Consider the following 23,260-nt stretch of genomic DNA (forward strand, 5'->3'; position numbering starts at 1 on the left):
AGATTGGTTCTATCAGAGTGTTGCCATGGAGACCATAACCAGCTGTAGCAGGTGGTTGTAGATGGGCTGGTTCTTTTGTGATCAATACTTTCTTCCTGTGCTAGTCTGAAGAAATTATTAGCAATTGTAGCCAGGTAGGGGAAAAAAAGTCTTTCTTCTTTTTTAAAGCAGAATCCCTTTTTTAGTACTGAACAATGGAAACAGGGCTTTATAAGAGTTCTCTTTTGGTCCACCAACCCAGTAAGCCTTTAGATAATGCCTTTTGGATTTGTTCTTCACCTAAGAAAATTCACTTTTTAATAATAAGACTATCTCAGGTGTGTGTATGTGCATTTTCATTGAAGAGGAATCTTGAAAATCATAAGTAAGTTTGCATGCTAGCTTAACAAAATGTGGCATATCAGTCCACAACAAGTTCCTTATTCAGCATCACAGTGACAAAGAAATGGGCCTATTTCTGGACATCTAAGAAGCTTCTTGCTACCGTGAAGGAGAAAATCATGATTTTCTCCCATAGGTTTTATTTTTGTACTCTCTAAATGTTGGGGGAAAGCACTGAATATGTAGTCACAGGATATGAGCTCAAATCCAGAAAGCTGTATACTTATGTGACCGTCAGGAAATAATTTTACCTCTCCCTGACTCAGTTTCCTCATCTGTCACATAAAGAATTGGACTAGGTGCCTGATTACTGAGGTCACTTCCAATTCTAACAATCCTATTGTCTTAGTTAAGTGGAATTCCCTCCAAGAAGATGTAGGTATAATGAAAAATGTGGTCAGGGACATAGATTTAGAGTTACCAATGGCCCAGAAGACCATTTAATCAAACACTTTATTTTACATTGGAGATCCAAAAAGGTGAAACCATTTGCTCAAAACCAAATAGGCAGTAAATTGGCTGAGCTGGGCTTTGAATTCAGGAGCTATGGCACCAAATTGAGAATTTTTTTTTGTTTTCAAATTCAGGTTTCTTATAGGTTAAAATATTAAAAATAGAATATAAATTAAACCTAACCCTCTTAAAGGTAAAGTTAAGGAGAGAAAAACTTAAGCAACATTCTCAAAATCAAATACAGGGCATTTTCCTCTCTATACTGCCAAGTCATTTTCATTTATAATCACATTTATCTTGATCAGCCCTCCACCCAGAGTCAGTGACTCCTCCTGCACAGTTGACGTTATTCCCAAGACTAAATAAATTGCTACAAGATATCATACTACAAGAACTACTGATAGGATAGAATAGAGAGACACGGTGTACACTTTTCTTTCAGACTAGATCTGACTGTACTAAGATGATGATGGGTGTGTGATTGATAAGGATTCAATTTCATGCTTTATTGCATGCATTCATTGGTTTCAGTTGGACTTGGCTCATCATTCCCAAATCTGGCTCATTAGTTACAAATTCCTTTGGGATAAAACCCACCAAGATATTATTATTTCTCTAAATATTCCAATTTTTTAATATGGCAGGACTGACTATTGGAATAAAGTCAAATTTTGAATCCATATTCAAATGCTATACTGAGTATGTTATATTCAGAAGATTAAGAGATGGTTGCCATATTTTGATTTTCTTTTCTTTCTGTCATGCTTTAGACAGAATTGGAAGTAATAATATGAAAACATCATAGGAAAGGAATGGAAGCTTCTTGTAGTAATTATTCTTAGCTGAAGCAAAAAAAACCCAAAAAACATGAGATCTGGAGAATTCCATTAAAATGTTTCATTAGAGGAAATTCAAGAATACTAATGTTCAGCAGAGGAAAAGATGAAGAAAGCTTTGGCATTACCCTGTAGACTAGGGGTTCCTAACCTTTTTTGTGTCATGGACCCCTTTGGTAATCTGGGGAAACCTATGGATTTATTCTCAGAATAATGTTTTCAAATACATAAAATATAATGCATAGAATTACAAAGGATTTCTCTTGAAATGAAGACTGCAGGTTAAGAGTCCAGACTGATAAGTAAATAAAAATATATAAAAGATAATAAAAGACTATTTTAGCAGAAGAGCATTAATAATAGGGATTTGGGGGGAAAACTACCAGTGAATGAAACTAGCAGTGAAAGAAATCTCTATTAGGAAACTTAGAATTTCTTTTTTCTTCTTGAATGCCTTTTCATCTTTTGTATTGCCTCTATTTAACTGATTGCCAGTGAGGATAGCAAATTTTTCCTCAATAGAGATATGTAAACAAGTACTAAATTATTACTTTGGGGATGTGCTTTAAAGAAAGTGGGTAATTCAGTTAAAGACTGGCCAAGGTGATTTCTCAAGTCCATTCCAAAACTGATTATTTTCTTCCCATTGACCCTAACTCAGCATTCCTTTGTTCCTCCTTTCTGTCTACCTACAATTCTTCTCATTCATCAAAGCCCACTTCATGTTCTGCACATTCTTTCTAAGCAAAGAAATTGGTCCACAGTCATGTGGACTTGCTTGAAACCTCGAGTATTTATTCATTGTCTCTGCCACTCATTTAACGTTTTATATGAGGATAGTATGGCAGTTTGGTTGCCTCTATTAGGAGGACATGAATTCAGGTCTTGCCTTAGACACATATTGGCTGTGTGGCTCCAGGCAATTCTAAAAATCTATAAATTGCTCTGCAATGGCAAATGGTCAGTTACCTCCCTGGGAATTCCCTACCTCCATACAATTGCAGAGGGTTGTGTGTGTGTGTGTGTGTGTGTGTGTGTGTGTGTGTATTGGTCAATTACTTCTTCAGGGGAAGGACTTATCCTTTTTTGCATCTTCAACTCTTCATGCCTAGCATGTTAAACAGGTCCTCTGGACTTGGTACTACTTATTAGTTGATTTTCTCCCTTGTCTCCTTCACTTAGTTTTTCTGCTTTCCTTGTCTTTTATTTCCTTTCTCCTGGAAAGCTACAGTACCTATTTTTTTTAATCACCTTTATTGGTGTCGTAATTTGATATAAAGGATTTTTTTTTTATTTCCCAGTGATTGTGACAATGAACATTCACTTTAAGTGACACAACCCTTCAAGGAATACCTGTCTTTTTGTTGTTGTTGTTGTTGTTGTTGTTGTTGTTTTTAATTTTGTTCCAGGAGCTCAGTATAATTGAAAAACCTTTTGGAGGCTTGCCCCAAAGGTCTAGAATCTCTCTCTCTGCCACCCAAGGAATGCTTTTTTGGTCACCACAGTTGTGGCCACTATCCTTAGAACTATTTATTGAAATGGAAGAGATAATTGCTTGATATATTTTTGCCACATGAAGTACATTTAAACTGCCACTTGGTTCTTTATACCCTTTCTATTAAGAACTCTTCTCATATTGTGTGGGTAAGTGAAAACCCACTTTATTCTTTCTGTTAAAAAAATTGAGGCATTGTCAAAATATTTGCTTAATCTTGCAGATTTGGAAACTTGCATAGCCCCACTGACAGACCAGAACAATGGTCGTTAAATGAGAAGCAGATGGAATAAAGTATGCAGTAAAGCCTTCTATTACAGCCTGTAAAGTGGGGGTGGGGGTATTGGTGGGGGGGAATTAGTTGTTAACAGAACACAGTAAGCTTTATGGAATAAATCAGAACAAAACCATTCCAAATTACTGTACGGAGATAATTAAAGTCTACAAAGATAATTAAGGTCTGTTTAGATCTATTTCTGTGTGTGTACAAACATATGCACATAGTTAAAAGATTTTCAATTGTGTTTTTTGTACTGCTGACTTCAAAGTTGAATCTGACTTTCTGGATTTAAACTTTTGTTTTCCTATCACCAGGAAGTAAGATGTCCAGAAACTCAAGATCTAGCTTTTTCAGCTTGATTTTACTTTGCTTAATTTTTTTTTCCTGGCAGACTTTGGAAAAATCTTCAAGTATGCAGCATGACTTCCTCAAGTGGGAAGCTTGAGATACTACTGTGTTTTAACAGGGATTAGCCAGTTTTACTTCTTAGTACTAAATATATATATATATATAAAAGAAGTTTTCTGTATATTTGGCCAACATGCTGACTCATAGTCACACATTTGATTTACTTTGGCTCAGAATGTGTCCCTTGAATTTGAATCTAAAACATAAATTCAATTTGAAGGAAAAGGATAAATAATCTTTGTTGGCATTTTCCCAATTTTATTTTTATTACAATTAAAAGTTTTACTTGTAGATTATTGGCTTCTTGTGGTTGTCTTTATGTCATCACTCCCCTTGTAATAACAAATTATAATTAAGCAAAACAAACAAACAAACATATTAGTTATTTCTGGCAAGGTATTTCTCATTCTATACCTCTAGTCCAGCATTTATATGCCAAGAAGAGAGCAATATGTTCCCCTGTCATTCTGCCCAGTGCTCTGAAGTCAAAGTTAATCATTGCATTAATGAGAATTCTAATACATTACATTTTTTCCCCTTCATATTATATCGTATGAGGTCTTTGTGCAACTTATGCTTTTAGTTCTGCTTACTTTTCTCTGGATCAGTTCAAATATATCTTTCTCAAGTTTCTCTTATTTTTTCACATTTATTATGCCATAACAATATCCTGTTACATTCATATGCCACTGTGATTTTTATTGACTATAAATATCACAAATATTTAGTTTGTGAGCTCTAATTTATGATATGGTTTTCAATGGTTTTAGAAAGCAACCCACAATATGCTGTAATTGTTACTTTATTAAAATCAGATAGTCAACTTGAGAGACAGATAGCCAAGAATAGCATTAGGAGAAACTGTGCCTCATGCAAGTTTGAGAACAAAGATGAAGACAATTGCAAGGCACTGCTAAGAACTTTTAAAACATTAAAATATATTCTTGGTTGTGTGCTATAGTAGAGAAGAGGACTGGACTGTGAGTCAGGAGAATTGCATTTAATGTCCTTGTTTATAATAATTAATTAGTGTGATCTTTAACAAATCATCTCACCTTTTTGAGCCTCAGCTGAAAAATGGACTTCAATCTATAAGGTCCCTTCTGGCACCAAAACTAGATGATCATATATTTTGAATGTACTTAAGAACTGAATTTTCAAATGAAAATGGTCATAGTAAATCCTTTTTGCCAAGATTAAATCACATCCTCACCTACATGTGACACTGTGATGGAAGCTCTAAAGTGAAATTTTATCTGGGAGTGTAGCAGGGAGATGGGTAGGAAAGAGACCTGGGGCTTTGATCTGAGCACTTTACAATCTACCTTGGTATGGGCCCATTATATCTTCATCTTAGGGCACTCTGTCCCTATAATACGAAGATGAAAAACTTTAGTTTCTTGGAGATTTCCTGTTTGATAGGAGAAAATTGCCAGATGGAGTTGAGAATGTTTAGAAAATCATGTAGCTTTTAGTTAATAATTTAGGATTTTAATTTAGGGGAGAAATTACCTAAATTTTCTTGATCATGATTTGGGGGTTTCTAATTCCCAACCACAAATCTGGAATTATTTCTTCCAATGGATGCATGTCAACATTTGAAAGAATGGCAAAGACAAGTAAGTGAGAATTATAAAGACAGATGTTGAGGAAATACTGGGAATATTCATAAGTGCTACCTCTACTTCAAATATTTGGGTGGAGGAAAAAGGAAGGAAAACATCATGATTTCAAGTGATTTCCAAATTCCTTTCTCACTACTTGCCTTGATCTGCTACTAGTGACACATTGTTTCTTCTGTTAACTTAGATTATACCCCTAGTCTAGAGCCCAGCTCTACTGGTTTACTTTGGGACATATGTAAAGCAGTAGGTCAGAATAAAGAAACAGAGGTTTTGTGGGTGCTCAGAAAGAAATACTGTGTTGTAACACAGATCATTTCATCCCTTGTTTCATAATGCTAACTTTCATGAAGTGGAAAATACTCATGGTCTAGTGAAAAAGCATTAACTCCAGAGGGGACTCAAGTTCCATCTCTGTTCTTATTTTCTTTGTGATCTTTAGGAAGATACATACCAGTAAAGTGGAAAGAATTTCAGATGACCTGGGTTCATATCTCATCCCCAATGTTTAGTACAGTTCCATTCTTGGGGAAATCACCTAGCCTCCCAGAGCCTTAGTTTGCTCATATAAAAAATAGGGTTGAACTAGATGGTTTCTTGCAGTCTCTTCCAACTCTAAATCTGCAATCCTATATAAAAGTTTGATGTTGGAGGACTCTTCATTTCATACAATATAGTTATCGCACCCCAAAGAGATGTTTTTAGGGTTTGTGGTTCAAGATCTTTCTTCAAGATGCCCCATGGGTAGTTGGTATGGGGCTAAAGTACTAGAAATAAAATTTTAGAAAGGTAGGTTAGGCATAAATACCATATCCAAAGAAGCTAGCCTGAGGGTGGTGGCATCTTAGGAATTTGCATTTTCTTTTACTCTATCACAGAACATATGATATCAACATGGAGGTCATGGAACATGATCTCTGTGTACAACTAGCCATTAGTCTCATTTACACAGACAGATAAGAGCAGAATTACTCTAGTGATGATCAGGATTATGGTCAAATTATGGTTAAATTATAAAAATAATTTGACAAAGTCAAATCAACCATGCTTTTGCCCACATTGCAAATCATTGGCACTGTAAATATGGTATTTGGTCATGCCTTCAAGAGCCATAAGCATCCCAGAGAATCACAGGTTTTATTCTTCCCTTTCCCTATTTTTTAAGGCCATGAGTTGTAGTGAAATATCTCATCAGCTGCTTTGAATGCCCAGCAAGGCATCACTTGAAACATTCTATTTCATCCTAGTATCTTCATTGTCATTCCTGACACTCTTTGCTTTAAATTATTTATGGGCAAATTTTTATAGCTCATTTTATGATCCATAAAGTGGTAACTACAATTGGTTAAATGTGATGTGAGCCATTTTAGGGATTCTCTTTGTAATCCTGCATAGTTTCCAGCATTCTTTGTGCTATTTTGCTAACCAGTGTTTGTTAGAGGCTGGAAGTAGAAGTGAATTGGATGGCATATAGCTTACTTGAAGCCCTGGACTTTTCATACTGTATATTTCCCTTGACACTCAGAGAACCCTTCATTAGATAAAGACAAACCTTTTCAAATGATCATTGAGAAACAGAGCCTCCCTCGTGTAGCACTGAATCCTCCCAGCATAGCACTGAATTTTCCAGCACTTTAAGAAACACCCAGAACAAAAGTACAAACATCTGTTTATAATATTATGATCGGTATAGGGCAACTGGAACACCCAACTTTAATTTTAAAAAGAGAGCCTTGATTTGCTCTCACAGACAAGTAAAAAAAAATAAATTCCATTCTGAAACATTTAGTGTGAATCCTGGCATTTTTCTGATCACTAGGGTAGTAAATCCTATGTTAGAGGACTAATAAATCTTTGGTGGTTTAATTAGTTAAAGAAAATTCCCGATGAGGAAAATCTTTCCTACAGTGCAGGTAAGGACCTTCTCTACATCCTATAGATGCAGTTATGGCTGCTCAGGGGGTGGAAAGATTAATGTCATACAGCCAGTTATGTGCCACAAGTGGTACTTGCACTTCGGTCTTCTTGGCATAAAGATCAGCTCTCCACTAGCTACCCTACAGTACTTCTAAGCAGTAGTAAATAAAGTCCAAATTAGCAGTTTCCTTTGATGCAGGTCAAAATGAAAATAACTCAAAATTAATCAATTATATTGTATCTGGAACAATTATAAGAAATGTTTATTCTGGTCATAATAAGACAAAATGAAGCATGTCTCACTTTGTACAATGAATAGGCTCCTGAAAAGCTATAAAAATAAAAGCCTCCTTTCCTGTTATAGTATAGTTAGAGATACCTCGCCCCCTATTTCTTTTTTATCTTCAGTGAGCTATAATTAATAACACTTTGGGCACTCTCTCCCTCAAAGCAGTAAGTTATTTGTAAATAAACATTTAAACACTTGGTAGGTGGGGAGGGGGGAACTAATTAAAGAAACTCTATGGTGGGATTTTAATATTAGTGAAGAATCTTTTCAAATAAACTCAATTTTCCAGTTTGGCTTAAAAAAATTTTTTATGAAGGTTTCTCTTTTTTTGAGGGAAGGAGGACTACTCTGGTTTTCATAAAGGACAGCACACTTGTAGTGATAATAAAAATCTATCACCATTCACAATTGTTTTAAAAGTTTTCATATTATAAAGAAATAAGATTTCAGAGTTGATAATCAATCAGTATTTATTAAGCACTTGCTATGTGCCAGGCACTATACCAAACTCTGGGAATAGAAAGAAAGGCAAAAGAGAGCTCCTGTCCTCAAGATACTTACTATCTAATGGGGGAGACAACATGCAAACAAAAATATACCAAGCAATTAATAGGAAATAATAAAAAATGGAAAAGCCCTGGAATTAAGAACGGCTGGGAGAGACTTCCTATTAACATGATATTTTAGTTGTGATTGAAAGGAAGCCAGGGAGGTCAATAGTCAGAGCAGAGGAGGGAGAGCATTCCAGGAATGGAGGACAGTCAGAGAGAATGCTGGGAGCCAAGAGATGGAGTGTCTTGTTCATGGAATAGACAGGAAACCAGTGTCACTGGATCAAAGAGAATAGACTCTCAAGTGAATTAAAGTATAAATAACCAATTTACAAAAAAAATTAAAAGTTTCATGTCTTAGTTGTTCAGAAAATGTCCTTCACTTAACCCAATACAAATTTAATTCACTAAAACAATATTGCTTTTATTTGACTGAATCTTTGACTCATTGTTTATAAGAATGTCCTAGCAACATCATGGTATTGTAGCTTTAGTCCTAGAATAGACCTTAGAAGTCATGTTTATTTGTTTTGTTTTTTTATAGAGAAAAAAGTAAGAACCAAAGAAGTGAAGCAATTAAGGTTACATACATAGTAGGTTGCAGTGAATCCTAAGTTTCCTACCTCTAAATACAACCATCTTTTCTCTCTTCTAGTAGTTTTAAATATAGGTTTGGAATAGATTTCCAGAGATTGTCTAAAGTCTAGACAATAGACTCTAGACCATTGTTCTACTAAGAGCATGTTCTAAAAGATTTAACATCTATCATTTTTCTTAACCTTTAAGCAGTTACTTTGTGTATAAATTTGCATTATCTAGGAAAAATATAAAATCATTTGGGGCAAAAATGGATCGATATGTTCAGCTTATGAATTCCAAGCTCATTTCACAACTGGAAGAATCCAAATCATTGTCAAAAATTAAATGAAGCTGATTTCCTAGAGAGATAATTTTATATTCTGGAATAGGTTGAAAATGAAAATATTATAAGTAAAAAGAATGGGTTATCCTTCCTTCTATTCAATTACTCTCTCTCTTTTTCTCTCTCTCTTTTCCCTTCTTCCCTCCTCCCCTTCACTTTTAGTAGTAAGACAATTTGGGATGGAGGGAAATGGGTTCAAATTCAACCTCTGACATTTTCTAGCCTTATAATCATACAATTACCTGAATTTCTCCTTGACTCAGGATGATCTCTAAAACTTATTTTTCTTTTCTTTCCTTTCTCCAGCAGGGTTGCTTTTTAGGCAGAAATATTTTGGTTTTGAATTAGAGTATATCTATATTTAATATCCTTCAATAAGATATCAAGGCTATCTTATTACTATGCTTTTCAAATCTCAAAAAATTGGTGTCCACTTTTAATTGACAGTAGAAGTGGATGCCATTTAAAAAAATATTGGGGAGTTGGAAGAATAGGGAGGAGAGAGGCTTTAGGCACTAAAAGCATTGACTTAATAAAGTCTTTGTTCTTAGTAGAGTGTTTTATCTATTGAATATAGAAAATGCCTTAGTTACTATATAAGAAATGTATCTGAAAAATGCATGTGCTCCCTTCAAAAGAGTTAGACATGCAAATTAGCATGGTTTTTCTAAGATCTGGGCCAGAAACCAATCAGGAATAGAATAAGTTAAGATGTCTAAATAGAAGTGGCAACTAATCTCAACTCCAGAGACATATATCCATCTTCTTTCCTTCCTTCCTTCCTTCTTTCCTTCCTTCCTTCTTTCTTTGTCTCTCTCTCTCTTCCTTCCTTCCTTCCTTCCTTTTTTCCTTTCTTTCTCAGTCTCTTCTCTGTATCCCCTATGTCTCCTCTACTTCTCTCTTTTCTGTCTTTCTTCTTTCCCTACTCTCCCCCGCCCCCAACTTTTAGTAAGACAGTTTGGGATAGAGTGGATGGAGGGAGATGGGTTCAGATTCAACCTCTGACATTTCCTACTCTTATAATTATACAATGAACTGAATCGCTCCTTGTCTCAGGATGATCTCTAAAACTTATTTATGCTTACCTAGACACATTGTAACATTTCACATTTTTAGAGTAAATTACTGTCATATCATAAATTTCTGTTGTCAAATAATAATGATAAAAGTGTTGACAGAGCAATAGAAAAATCTGTTTAGGTTATTTCTGATTCTGGTTAAAAGTATACAGTCAGAAATATAGGCCTATAAAAAGTCTTCCTTATCAAAATGAAAGAGGTAGTGACTATCTAACTTTGGCTTGAAAGCAAGCATAATTTGTGAATTTGTGAATTCAGATCTTATATTAGGTCCTAGAAGAAGGTACTTCTTTCCTACTACTACTTTATTTACATTATGAGGAACAAATCATACCAACTGTGTTATCTCTCATGTCCAGTTTCTAGAAACTAACCACAGGAATAGACCAAGAAGGGACAAAAGCTCTTTGACTCTAACAACAACAAACAACAACAATAAAACCTTTTCTATTTAGTTTGGTATTAAACAGACTGAAAGAACTGCACTCATATTTTTTCACTGTTTAAGAAATACCAGCATTAAATATTCTCTCCCCTAAAATAGTCCAACCTTGGAATGGCAGGAATGGTTAAATAATGGCATATAACCCAGACCTGGAAAGCTAGGTCTGCCATTAATTCATTTGGCCAAGTTAATTTAACTCTGGGCCTCAGTTTCCTCGTATGTTTAATAAACAGATTGAGTTAGATGGCTTCTAAGGCATCTTCTCAGTATAATATTCTCTGACCTATGAAGAAATAGTGGCAAGCATTGGAGAGAAAAAGTATACTTGATTTCCTTAGGAGTCACTTTGCTCTTAGATAACCAAATTCCAAAAGTTTAAACAAATTTACACTCTTTCCATTGTTTAAAAAACAAGCCGAATGCCTTCCTTTCATTGTAATTCTGCTGCTTCTAGCAATTCACCAGTGGAATCCATCTCGAGGTAGCAGATACACAATGCAACATATGCTTTGGCGAATCTAATAATCTCTTGAACTCCTTAGCTGCTAGGTTGGTAATCTACATAGCTGCAACAGTGAACTTTATAAAATTTGGAGCCTCATGAATCAGAAGGGAAAAACAAAAGTGGACAGTTTTAACAATGATGGATGAGTTGCTGGGGAGTAAAATTAAATGGTTGATAATAATTGTGGTAGCTCACAAAGACTGATGTTATTTACAAAAGCTCCATTTTGCATGTAATCAGATGTCTATTCCCATGAGCTGGGTCATAATTCATATTCCACTTTAATGTGCATGGAAAATGTGCTTCTCTCTGTATATGTATTATTTTTAGGATGTTATGTTTCCTTGGTGCATACACAATGAGCCTGAAATCCTTTAGGAATGTGTTTAATTTGAAAGTTTTATCCTCTGGGTCTGGTTAATTCAAATACAAGGCTAGGAACATTACAGTGGTGCCTGAAAGAATGTAGGGATGGCAAATTATCCACACAAAAGCAACCCCGGACCAGTGTTTCTGTGACTCATTTAGAGAAAGGTAGAGAGGGTTTTTGAAGTTCTTTTTCATCTATTCATTTAATTTCTGCATTAATTCTTCATCTTAATAAGCACAATTTATAACTAGAACAGTTTCCACTTCTTCTAAACGCAGAGCGGTCTCTGGTGGCTCTCCTGAATTAAAACGGTCAGCCCTGGGTACCAGAGTCTCTTTTGTCTTGAGTCGAATAGCTAGCCGCTGGAGTCAAGCGGTTCCCGTACATTCTCCTCCTCGGACTCACTGCCTTTGTTGCGAAGAAAGTCCAGGCAGGTTTTTTTTTTTTTAACATTTAGAAGTTAGGGCGAAAGAGTCACTGGAACCTTGGCAAATAGACTTTTTCTTCATTCGAATGATTCCAAGAACTCCACCTGCTCTAACGAACAGAGCTTTGCTCACAGAGAAGCAGGCCTCGAGTTTTGTCTTTCAAGAACAGTTGTGGCCTTGGAGTTGGGTTATGTAGACTGTCAGGGAGAAAGACTGGCTCTCCAGGCAAGCAGTGGCAACATGCTGTGGAAGAAGAGGCGGTACTGATACTCCCTGGGAGAGAAACTTAGAAAAGCACCGGCAGCAGTGTAACAATACCTTGCTTTTACAAATGAGCAAGTCCAACGTCAGAGATGCTTCAGATAGAATAACTGGAATTTTTTGCCCCTTTTTTTTTCAGTGATGACAGAAATTTAGGAACTACAAAGTGATGGAGGCACGTCACTGGAAATCAATCTGTTTTTATCAAGTACTTCAGATGCTTTATCTAGGTCTTCATGGATTAAGGGTGTGTTGTTGCAAAGAAGAGCTGGGATGGGAATGACATATTATAAGATCCTCACAGCAGTAGAGAAGATAACATTTGGAATAAATAGGTTACTCCCCACAGAATTTTGGGAGATCAGGTTAGCAAATCACTAGTGAAGAAGAGTTGTCCAGAGAGAAAGGAAATAAATAGATCAAGGTAGATTTGACGTTCTCATTGTGGCTTATTCTAAAGGATTAAATTGCTTGCTTTCACCCTTTGAATGCCAGGGACAAGCAATCTACCTGTTGATAAAAGTTAAATCTACTGCCAATCAAAATGAAGAGATACATAATTCAGTAGAAATCAGTTTCTTCCTCTGTAAGAGGAAGGATTTGGAATAAAAGATTTCTAAAGTCCTTTTCAGCTCTATTACAGGACCTAACGTTTTTACCTTTGTATTTAAGGATTTACTTGGAGTAGGGGGAGTACAAACTTTGTAAGTGGAGCTAGACAAGACACACAAAACATCAGATTTTTATCCCGGGAATTGCAGTGTGTTAGAGCTAGAAGGGACCTTTTGGGATCAACTCTACCCAGTCACCAAAGTGATTTTCCTAAACCATAAGTATATCATGTCACCCCCATAAAATATATATTCTAGTGACTCCCTATTACCTCTCAAATAAAATATAAATTCTTTTAGACTCTTTTTGGTATTTAAAGGCCTTCGGAACTTGACTCCAACCTGCCTTTCCAGTCATATATTATTCTCTTTCCATACACTATAGTCCAGACAAATGGATCTCATTGTTTCTCTTATGCTGTATTCCAAATCCCAACTCCATGCCTCTACATCCTTTTCCTAGAACACACACTCTTCTCGGCACTGCCCCTTTGAAGCCCTTGCTTCCTACAAGACTGCTCAAATTCACCTTCTGTATAAAATCTTTCCTAATCCCCATCTCCTGGTGCCTTCACTTCCAAAATTATCTTGTATTTTTAAAATTGATTTTATATGTACATGTCATCTCTGTTAGGATGTAAACTTTGAGTGCAGATTCTTTCATTTTTGTCTTTGCTTCTCCTGCTTGGTTGCAGGAGTTCAAATCTGGCATCAGACATTTACTGGCTGTGTGACCCTACCCAAGTCACTTTAACTCTGTCTCAGTTTCCTCATCTATAAAATGAACTAGAGAAGGAAATGACAAACCACTTCAGTATCTTCACCAAGAAAACTCCACATGGAGTCAGGATGAGTTAGACAGGGGTCAGCTAAGCTCAGTGGATTGAGAGCCAGACCTAGAGCTGGGAGGTCCTGGATTCAAATCTGGTCTCAGATACTTTCTGGCAGTGTGACCCTGGGCAAATCATTTAATCCCCATTGCCTAGCCTTTACCACTCATCTGCCTTGTAACCAATACACAGTATTAATTCTAAGTTGGAAGGTAAGGATTTCATTTAAAAAATGTATTGTGCTGTTCTGTGAACTAGAAGAGAAATGAGGATCAAACAGATTGCCATATGGTAGAAAGAACATGGATTCTAGAATCAGAGGGCCTGGGTTCAAATCTTACCGCTGAAACTTATTTCCTTTATTTTGGCTATTTATTCATTTCCAACTCTTCATGACTTCATTTGTGTTTTTCTTAGCAAAGATACTGAAATAGTTTGCCATCTCCTCACTGAGGCCAATAGGATTAAGCAACTTGCCCAGAGTCACACAGCTAGTAAGTAACTGAAGTCAGATCTTTCTAACTGCAGGCACAGCTCTCTGTCAACTGCCCCATTGCTTCTATGACTTCAGTCAAATTATTTGACCTCTCTGTGTGCCTTAGTTTCCTCATTTATGAAATGAAAATTTAGGGTCCTCACCAGCTATAGGTCTATGATACTATGAGCCTCAGAGAATTGGAGAAATCTTTAAGTTATTCATAGGTGCTTTCTCTTTGGACTTCCCAAATCTACCGCTTTTGCCTCTCTTATTCCATTAAAGAAGCTTGCCCTAACTCAAAATCATATCCCTTAATATTTGCATAGGGCTTTGAATTTTCCCAATATGCTTTCATAGCTCATTTGATCTTCACATCCATGATTTGCAAATGGCAGATCAGGTCTGAGATCTCTTGGATGGATGAGAAAAATACAAAACTGAGCCTTAGAGAAATGGTTTCGAGATCTGATTATTCGAAGCTAGTCATGCCACTCTCCATCTACTTAAAAAGATAACACACCAAGTTATTACTGATGGAGTTTGCTGTTGTTCAGTCATGTCTGACTCTACATGACCCCATTTTGGGGTGCTCTTGGAAAGATAATGGAATGGTTTGCCATTTCTTTCTCCAGTGTGTCCACATTTTATAGATGAGGAACTGAGGCAAACAGGGTTAAGTGACTTGCCAGGATCACACAGCGAGGGTTTGGGGCTGGATTTGGAATCAAATCATCCTGAGTCCAGGCCCATTTTTCTATCCGTTGTACCGCCTTGTTGACTCTCATTACTGCTGGAGAGTTAAAGACAGATATCTTCCCCTCTTTGTCCAGTTCTCAGTTCACCATGCCAAGTTGACTACTACAGAAGTCCATTCTAAATTAATGAAGAGTCTAAATTATGTACATTGTAAGGAAATATAATTTTCTTACTTCTTAATACATATAGTAATAAACTTCCTTCCAGTCTCAACGGGAAGCCTTTCCTGTTTCCTCTTCATTCTAGCACTTTCCCTCTGTCATTGCCAATTTATCCTGTAAAAAGCTTGTTTGTATATAGATATTTGCACGTCATCTCCCCTGGTACACTGGGAGCTCCTCGAGAAAAGGGACTGTTTTTTGTGCCTTTCTTTGAATCCCTAGCACTTAGCACAGTGCCTGGCACATGGTAGTAAATATTCATTGACTGACTGAGAGGAATTCTACTCTCTCTTGCCTCTCTTTGTATCTTTAGTGCTTAGAAGAGTTCCTAGCACATAGTATGTGCTTCCTCAGTGTTATTTACTGATTGACCTATAATTTCATAATAAACTAGGCTCAAAAAGTATTACTTGGTAGAAGAACTTGGGGGACCAGCTGACAACTAATAATAGATAAATTATATTTGTAAATTATATTCTATGTCTAGTGTGAATGTGAATCATAGGTCAAATTGATCATCACATTTGGAGCCGGAAGTTAATTTAAGAGATGTACTAGTCCAAGTCTCACATTTTGTAGGTGAGGAAACTGAGGCCAGACGCTTTTATAAAGTGTTTGAAATTTTTTTTAAATAGCCCCTTAAATAAGCTGAACATGTATCCTATAATCTTGTATACCATTTTCATTTGCCCATCTAACCTTTCCATGGAGCCCCCACCCCCCTGACAAAATGATAAAGCTAGGTCTCTGCCTCACCCCTATCCAAATGATCAAAAGTGAAAATTAGGAAAATCTGAATTAATAAGATTTTACTGTAACATCCTAATTATGAAGAAATGAGCATGTGTTTGTCTCTGGGAAGGTTAGAAATGGAAATAAATGCAAAAATATGCTTTTTCTGGCAAGTCATCATTTTCAGTGCTGAGACTGGAAGCATACGACAGCTTTGTTTTGATTTTTTGTTGTGGTTGGGTTTTTTGCTTTCTGGTTTTTGCTCGAAAGAAGCTCCCATCCCATCCCCCGACTCCTCTCCCATCCCCTGAAATAACTGTATAAGATATTTCTTTCAAGTGCCTAGCTTTGCAGAAGGAAGAGGGGAAAAAAGAACTGGGTTGTTTTTTTTAAAGAGATTGTATACTGGGATTTCTAGTCTCAATTTGTGTTGCTGAGACTTTGGAGTCAAGTTTATATATAGTTTTTGATGTAGGACCTAATTAGGCACTCTGCACATCTTAATACTTTCTGCTACATCTGCATTAAAGATAACATTGCATACATTTGCATCCCATTTACATTAAAAAGTTAGCCATGCTGTGTGTGATAATCATTTTAACCAAGTACCATTGACAGCAAATGTTGTGAATAAGCACATAAAAATCCATGTCTACACAATGCATGGCCTGCGTTCTCACACTTTTGGAAAAATAGATTTTTGTATTGCAGGCTTATTCTAACAGAGCCATCGAGATTAATCCTACAAATAAACAAATCCACAAGAGGCAGAAAGGTCTCAATTTACATCATATACACTAACTGGGTGAGAAGCCCTCCGATGAAGGATTTTAAAGCTCTTTGTGATAAGCACCGGAACAGTAAAATTACTTTATCCTTTTGTTATTGGACAGAATTATATTCCTAGAAAAGAACTTGGGTGGGTAAGCTTTCATCCATTCATTGATATATATTAAAGCTTGCATATATGGGCAAACACATTTCCAATTCCCCTAAAAAGTGAGAAATTGGACCATTCTGCATTTCAAGACCTTAGGTTTACTTCAGAAGGTAACTTCCATGAAATCAGAGACCATTAAAAATTTTTTTAAACCCCTATTTTCTGTCTTAGAATAGATATGAGGAATCAGTTTCAAGACAGAAGAGTCGTAAAGGCTAGGCAATTTGGGTAAAGTGACTTGCCCAAGGTCACACAGCTAGGAAGTTTCTGAGATCAGATTTGAACCCAGACTTCCTATCTTCAAGCCTAGCTCTCTATCCACTGGACCACCTACCTGCCTGTGGAATTATAGACTTTTAACTCTGGAAGGAACTTTAGAGATCAAAACCAATTTTCTCATTTTGACAGCAAGACAGGTGAGGTCCACAGAGATGAAGTAACTTGCCTAAGGTCATGGAGGTAGTTAGTAGCAGCCAATGAAGTCAGTCAATGAACATCTATTAAATACCTCCTAAACACAGGAACTACAAAGAGAGGCAAAAACAAAATCATAGCTGTCAAGAAGCTCACAGTTCAAAGGGTTTTACATATATAAACACCTATGTACGAACAAGATATAAGCACGCTAAAATAGACATAATCTCAAAGGGAAGGAACTAGCATTAAGGAAGAATGAGGACAATGTGGCCACTCTTTCTAATATATATATATATATATTTTGTACGGGAGTCTATATAGTATCGTGAACAAATTTACAAACTTGAATCTTTCATCCTTGAGTCACACCTTCAGATCAGCTGGTTTATGAGGAAAAACCTTGGAGTCAAAAGGCACAGGATTAAGTCCAGAATCTGAGCTATGCTGGTTATGTGACCTTGGACAAATCCATTAATAATCTCTCTGTCCCTCAGTTTTCTCATCTGAAAAATGGGAACAATTAGGTTTAAATACCTTATCTCACACGATCATTGTGAGAGAATAACTGCTAAAGAACTGTCACTGTGAATTCTTTGCCTTATATAGTACTATATGAAATATTGAAATAATAGGCAATTGAGATGTAGCTCTCCTGCTGCTAATAATAATAATAGCTATATATAAATGTAGCGCTACAAGGTTCACAGTTACTTTATATGTACCATCGATCACAAAGCATTTGTTAAGCTTCTTTGTAACACGCATTGTGTTAAGCTCTGAGAATACAAATACAGAAATGAAATAAGGCTTTTTTTCAAAGAAGATCCTTTAAGTCTCATGGGAGAGACATTATATAGATATACATACAAACATACTTATTACATGTATGCATGTATGTGTGTATAGATGTATACACACATATATTTTATTTATATATATCAGGGCATACAGAAATCACATAAAAGGCAAGCTTAAAAGGTAACAGCAATTGGGGGGGAAGAAATGGGTCAGGAAAGTGTTCCCACATTCATCTTCGCTGTATCCCTTGTGAATTGATACTAAGGTATTTTCCCCATTTCACAGAGATGCAAATTAAGGCTCAGAGAAGTCAAATCAGCTATTTGTAATCATATAGCCCCTGTTTACACCCATCTTGATTCTAAAGTTAGTCAATATAACCTAATCCTAGAAGATGTTTTCTGGTGATTTCCAAATAAATATATTCCTAGTTTTTTATGACATCATTGCCCTTATTTTCTTAGAAGTAGGCTATTTAAGGTTTAGATTGTGTTCTGCCCATCTGGGGTCTTACTCTTTCTTATATGTAATTGGGAGGAGATGAAAAGATAACATTGTGATGGTCTTACTCTCTGTGTTTGAATGAAGCTGAAAGTAACAGTCCTTGAGCATTCTCCTGAAAGACATACTTGCTTTCTTTATTCACTTTTCTTTTTCTTTTGTTCCCATCTGTGATTTTTTTTTGGCTCATGTCCTGCCAACTTTGAACATATTAGAGTTACCATGCATTTCTATGCTACAGTCTAACTATGGCTTTGGTTGTGTTCAGATGTACAATCAGCCCCTAGAATAGAGATACTAAAGTTTAAGACAACAGGCATTTATTAAGTGGATGCTTGGTGCAAAACTGGAGCAGCTAGGTTGTGCAGTGGATAGAGTCAGAAAGCTGCTCTTCCTGAGTTCAAAACTGGCCTCACTTACTAGCTGTGTCACCCTGAGCAAGCCCCTTAACCCTTCTGGCCTCAGTTTTCTCATCTGTGAAATGGGCTGGGGAAGGAAATGGTAAACCACTCCAGTTTCCTTGCCAAGAAAGGCCCATGGATCCATGGAGTCACAAAGAGTTGGACATGACTAGATGATTAACAACAGCAAGGAGTGCTAAAAAATATCCTTAGATAAATATGAAAAAAGGCAAAGTATTATGAGAAATTTAATCTAAAAAAATCACTTTGAAAAGTAGAGCCCTAGATTCACGTGAACCTTCAACTGAATCCGACAAACATTAAGCACTCTACTATGTGTAAGACAAGAGGCAATATGACCTTGTACAGTGCTTCTCAAACTTTCTGGTCTCAGGACCCCTTTACAGTCTTAAAAATTATCAAAGGACTCCTGAACAGATTTTGGGTTTTCTTTATATCACATCTATCAATATTTACGACGTTTGAAATTAAAATGTCAATATTATTATGAAAATAATTATTTCTCACAGACTTCTGAAAAGGTCTCCCACCACGGGATTATACTTGAAGAAAGGCTGGCCTAGTATACAGAAAATCAGCCTTGAAATAAGGAAGACTGAGATCTGAGTTTTGATTCTAACAGATATCAGCTGTCTAACCAGGAAAATCACTTTATTTTTCATGATAGTTACAAAATACTAGAATTCATTAAGTTCCTACTACATACCAGGTCTTATTCGAAGCTTTTGGAACTTAAAGAAAATACAAAGAATACAAAGAACAACAACAAAATAATTCTTTTCCACCATGTTGCTGGACCATAATTGTTACTTACCTTAAGAAATGCCAATTTAAAAAAAAAATCCAAACTTGAAAAAACAGACAAATTGAGGTGGTAATGATTTCTTTTATTACAGCTGTTTCAACAAAAGGATTTACCTCTTTATTCCTTTACACAGAGAGCTTCTCTTGGGGCCATTTAAAATATCATTTGATTTAAAGTGCCTGTATATACACTAAGCTTTTCAAAAATGCATCTGTTCCATGAAGCTGGATGGACTGATAGAAACATGAAGGTTCTGACAGCTCCCACATCACTGTGCCATTCATGGTGGTCAGAGGCTTAGGGAACTGGCGTCTCCCCTCCACCTTCAAAAATTGCCATATGGCTACTATGACTGTATTTTCTGAAACCAAAAGCAGGACACACGGCCTGACAAAGGACATTCCCTTCACAAAGCCTTATTAAACATATATTTTCTTGACTTGAAACCGTATAAGCTTAGAAAATCCCAGATATGTAATCACTGTACACATGGCCTGTGTTTATTTGTTACATTAATGCAAAAATCCATTTTGGGGGATTTTGATACACCCATTTAATAATTCAAAATGAAATCCAATATATATATATATACATATATATATATATATGGTCATATGTACATCCATCTGTGTGTGTTTATCAGTTAGGTGGCATAGTGGGTAGAGTGCCAGGCCTGGAGATGGGCAGACTAATCTCCCAGAGTTCAAATCAGGCCTCAGACATATACTAGTTGTATGACCCTGGAAAAGTCATTTAATCCTATTGGCCTCAGTTTCCTCATCTGTAAAATGAGTTGGAGAGGAAAATGGCAAGCTGGTCCAATATATTTGCCAAGAAAACCCCAAATGGAGTCCAGAAGACACAAATGAAATAATTGAACAGCATCAGTAATATCAGTAGCAAATATATGTGTGTATATGAATTGTTACTTCAATTTTACAGCAAACTGGGGCAGATAGAGGGTAAGTAACTTGCTTAGGTTCACACATGGAGTATTGATAGTTCTGGAGTGGAATTATACAAAGTGTTTAGCAAAGGCAATCTGTTTGAGGGAGACTTAAGGGTCTTGATAGGGTTTATTCGTTCATTCATTCATTCATTTTCACTATTTGTTTACATGCTTATTCATTCATTCTTTCCTTTGTTCATTTAATTATTCATTCATTTATCTGTCTATGTATATTTTGCATTTATCTATTAATTGATATTAACATGGTATCACCAAAGTAAGAAGAAAGAATTATTAGTATAGATAATGGAATCATGAGGAGACTTTGGGTTTCACCCAGTTTAACCCCCTCATTTTACAGAGAAGAAATTTGTAATGCAGGGATGTTTAGTGACTTTTCCAAAGTCACTAGGTTAGTTTGAAGCAGAGTTGGGATGAAAGGGTTCTTGACTGTAGATCAACTTGCTGGTTCTCAGAAAAAGTTCCTATTCATAATTGACCATGTGGATGGTGACACTAAAAGAAAAAGATTCCTTTCTGTTCCATGAACTACTTTCTCTATAATTTAGAGTCAGGCAGTTTTCTCTGCTCAATTATTTAAATCAATTTAAAAAATCCTGTCCCAAACAGAAATAAAACACAAACAAAATCACCAGTAGAATTTCATTTTCATAGCTTAGATTTGGATTTGATCTTTACATTTTGATTTGTAAGAGCAGCTTTGTTGTTTAATTTAAATGGGGTGTGTGTGTGTGTGTGCATCCACATATATTCAATAGCAAGTTAGGTTTTATTGTTGTTTCTATACTTTGCTCAACTTATTCCAAAATGCATTTTTTTAAAAACAGTTACAAATGGGAATTTTTCTCACCAAATCCTTGGATTAAAATAAAACCTGCAACTAGATTAAAACAATTTTTTTTCTTATGATGATGGAAGTCTATTTCAGGATCTCATACCCTAACACTATGAGTTCAATAAAAATTCTGTTTCAGCATTTACCCATAGACACACTAATTCTCTTGATGATGGTAATTAATGAGGTGCTTATATCTTATTTTATGGTAGTTTAACAAGCTGCAGGCTAGTCCAGTATTGATACTTTGCTTGTCATAAATGCCAAGAATTTAATACACTGTAGGAAAGTGCAGAAAAGAGAGCATACAAAATTAAGGTTTTAGTAGATGAGTATTTCAGCTTTAAATAATCTCAGAATAAACAGATGATCTCAAAAAACTAAGCTCAAAATCTTTGACCTCTCTCTCTCTCAACTATGCAGTAAAGCTATTGCTAGTTTCGTTTGGATATATGTGTGTGTGTGTGTGTGTGTGTGTACATATATATATGTGTGTGTGTATATATATATGTATATATATAATTTTTGGAGTTGTGCTTCATTTTTTTATTGCCTATCAATCTTTTCATTTCATCGGCTTGGTCAGCACCAATATTGTGAGATAGAGAATGGATGACCCACAAATTTCTTGAACATTTAGGTGGTTGAGTTAAAAGTATTCTATGGTTTGAAATAATTGAGCAATCAATTCCAATTCCATACTTCTAATTTAAGTACCTATTTGTCCTATGCTTTGTCCTGTCTATCCTAGGAGATGGGGCCCAGAGAAAATTATACAACTTCTGAGAGGAATGCTTATAGTCTGAAAACATCAGTAAAATTCAGTGACCTCAAGAGCTCAAAATTAAGTAATGGTCTCAGAATTTGGAAGCAGCTAGTTAATTTAATAGATAGAGAGCTAAACTCAGAAAGAACTGAGACTAAATCCTGCCTTAGATACTTAATAGTTATGGGACCTTGGACAAGCTTGCCTCAGATCCCTCATCTATAAAATGGGAGCAATAAAAGCACCTACCTCTCAGGGTTGTTTGGATAAAAGGAAATAATATTTTTAAAGCACTTTGTAAATAAAAGCAGTGTATAAATCTTGACTATTATTATTGTTATCAATAAATACATTCACAAATATAAGTTGGTTAGATAGTAGTATGGCAGAAAAAGATTTAAGATTCTTAGTTGGAGCATGATCTAAACATGAACAAGTATTGTAATCCTGTTCTTTTAAAAACGGACATGAAAATTGAATGCATTAAAAGGAATATGGCATTTAAGAGCTAGATAACAATTCCTGTGCTTCCCTGAACATTTGTGAGAACACGCTGACCCCAGTTTAAATTGATTACAATTCATGAACAATCATATAGCTAAGTGAGAGGTAGGGTGGAGAATGGAATGAAAGAAGACCCCACCGGGAAGAAGTCTAAGGAGTTGTGGGATTATTTAGCATAAAGAGAAGGCTAAAAAGTGGTGTGCTAATTGTCTTTAGACTTTTGAAGGAGGCAAACCCTTGGTTATCCTTGTCCTCAGAAGCCCAAACAAGGGCCTAATTATAGCAAGAAGGAGTATGTTTTGAAATAAAGAACTGGCTACCTTGGGAGCAGCCCTACACATAGGACAAAGGATTTGAGCCCTACTGAAATACAGCCCTAACCAAAAATAGCTCCCCTTTTGGCCTGCTGCTTCATTTAAAGTTACTCCCTTCCCCATTTGTGGTTATTTCTCTCTCTCTCTCTCTCTCTCTCTCTCTCTCTCTCTCTCTCTC

At 36.0% G+C, this 23,260-nt stretch overlaps 1 protein-coding gene across 1 annotated transcript in view; it reads left to right on the forward strand.

Moving 5' to 3' along the window:
• The window catches only part of RORA (RAR related orphan receptor A), an 897,474-nt gene that overhangs the window by 231,467 nt on the left and 642,747 nt on the right, over positions 1–23,260 (forward strand). The window lies entirely within an intron of this gene.

The sequence above is a fragment of the Gracilinanus agilis genome, chromosome 2, assembly GCF_016433145.1.
Source record: "Gracilinanus agilis isolate LMUSP501 chromosome 2, AgileGrace, whole genome shotgun sequence".
NCBI lineage: Eukaryota > Metazoa > Chordata > Mammalia > Didelphimorphia > Didelphidae > Gracilinanus > Gracilinanus agilis.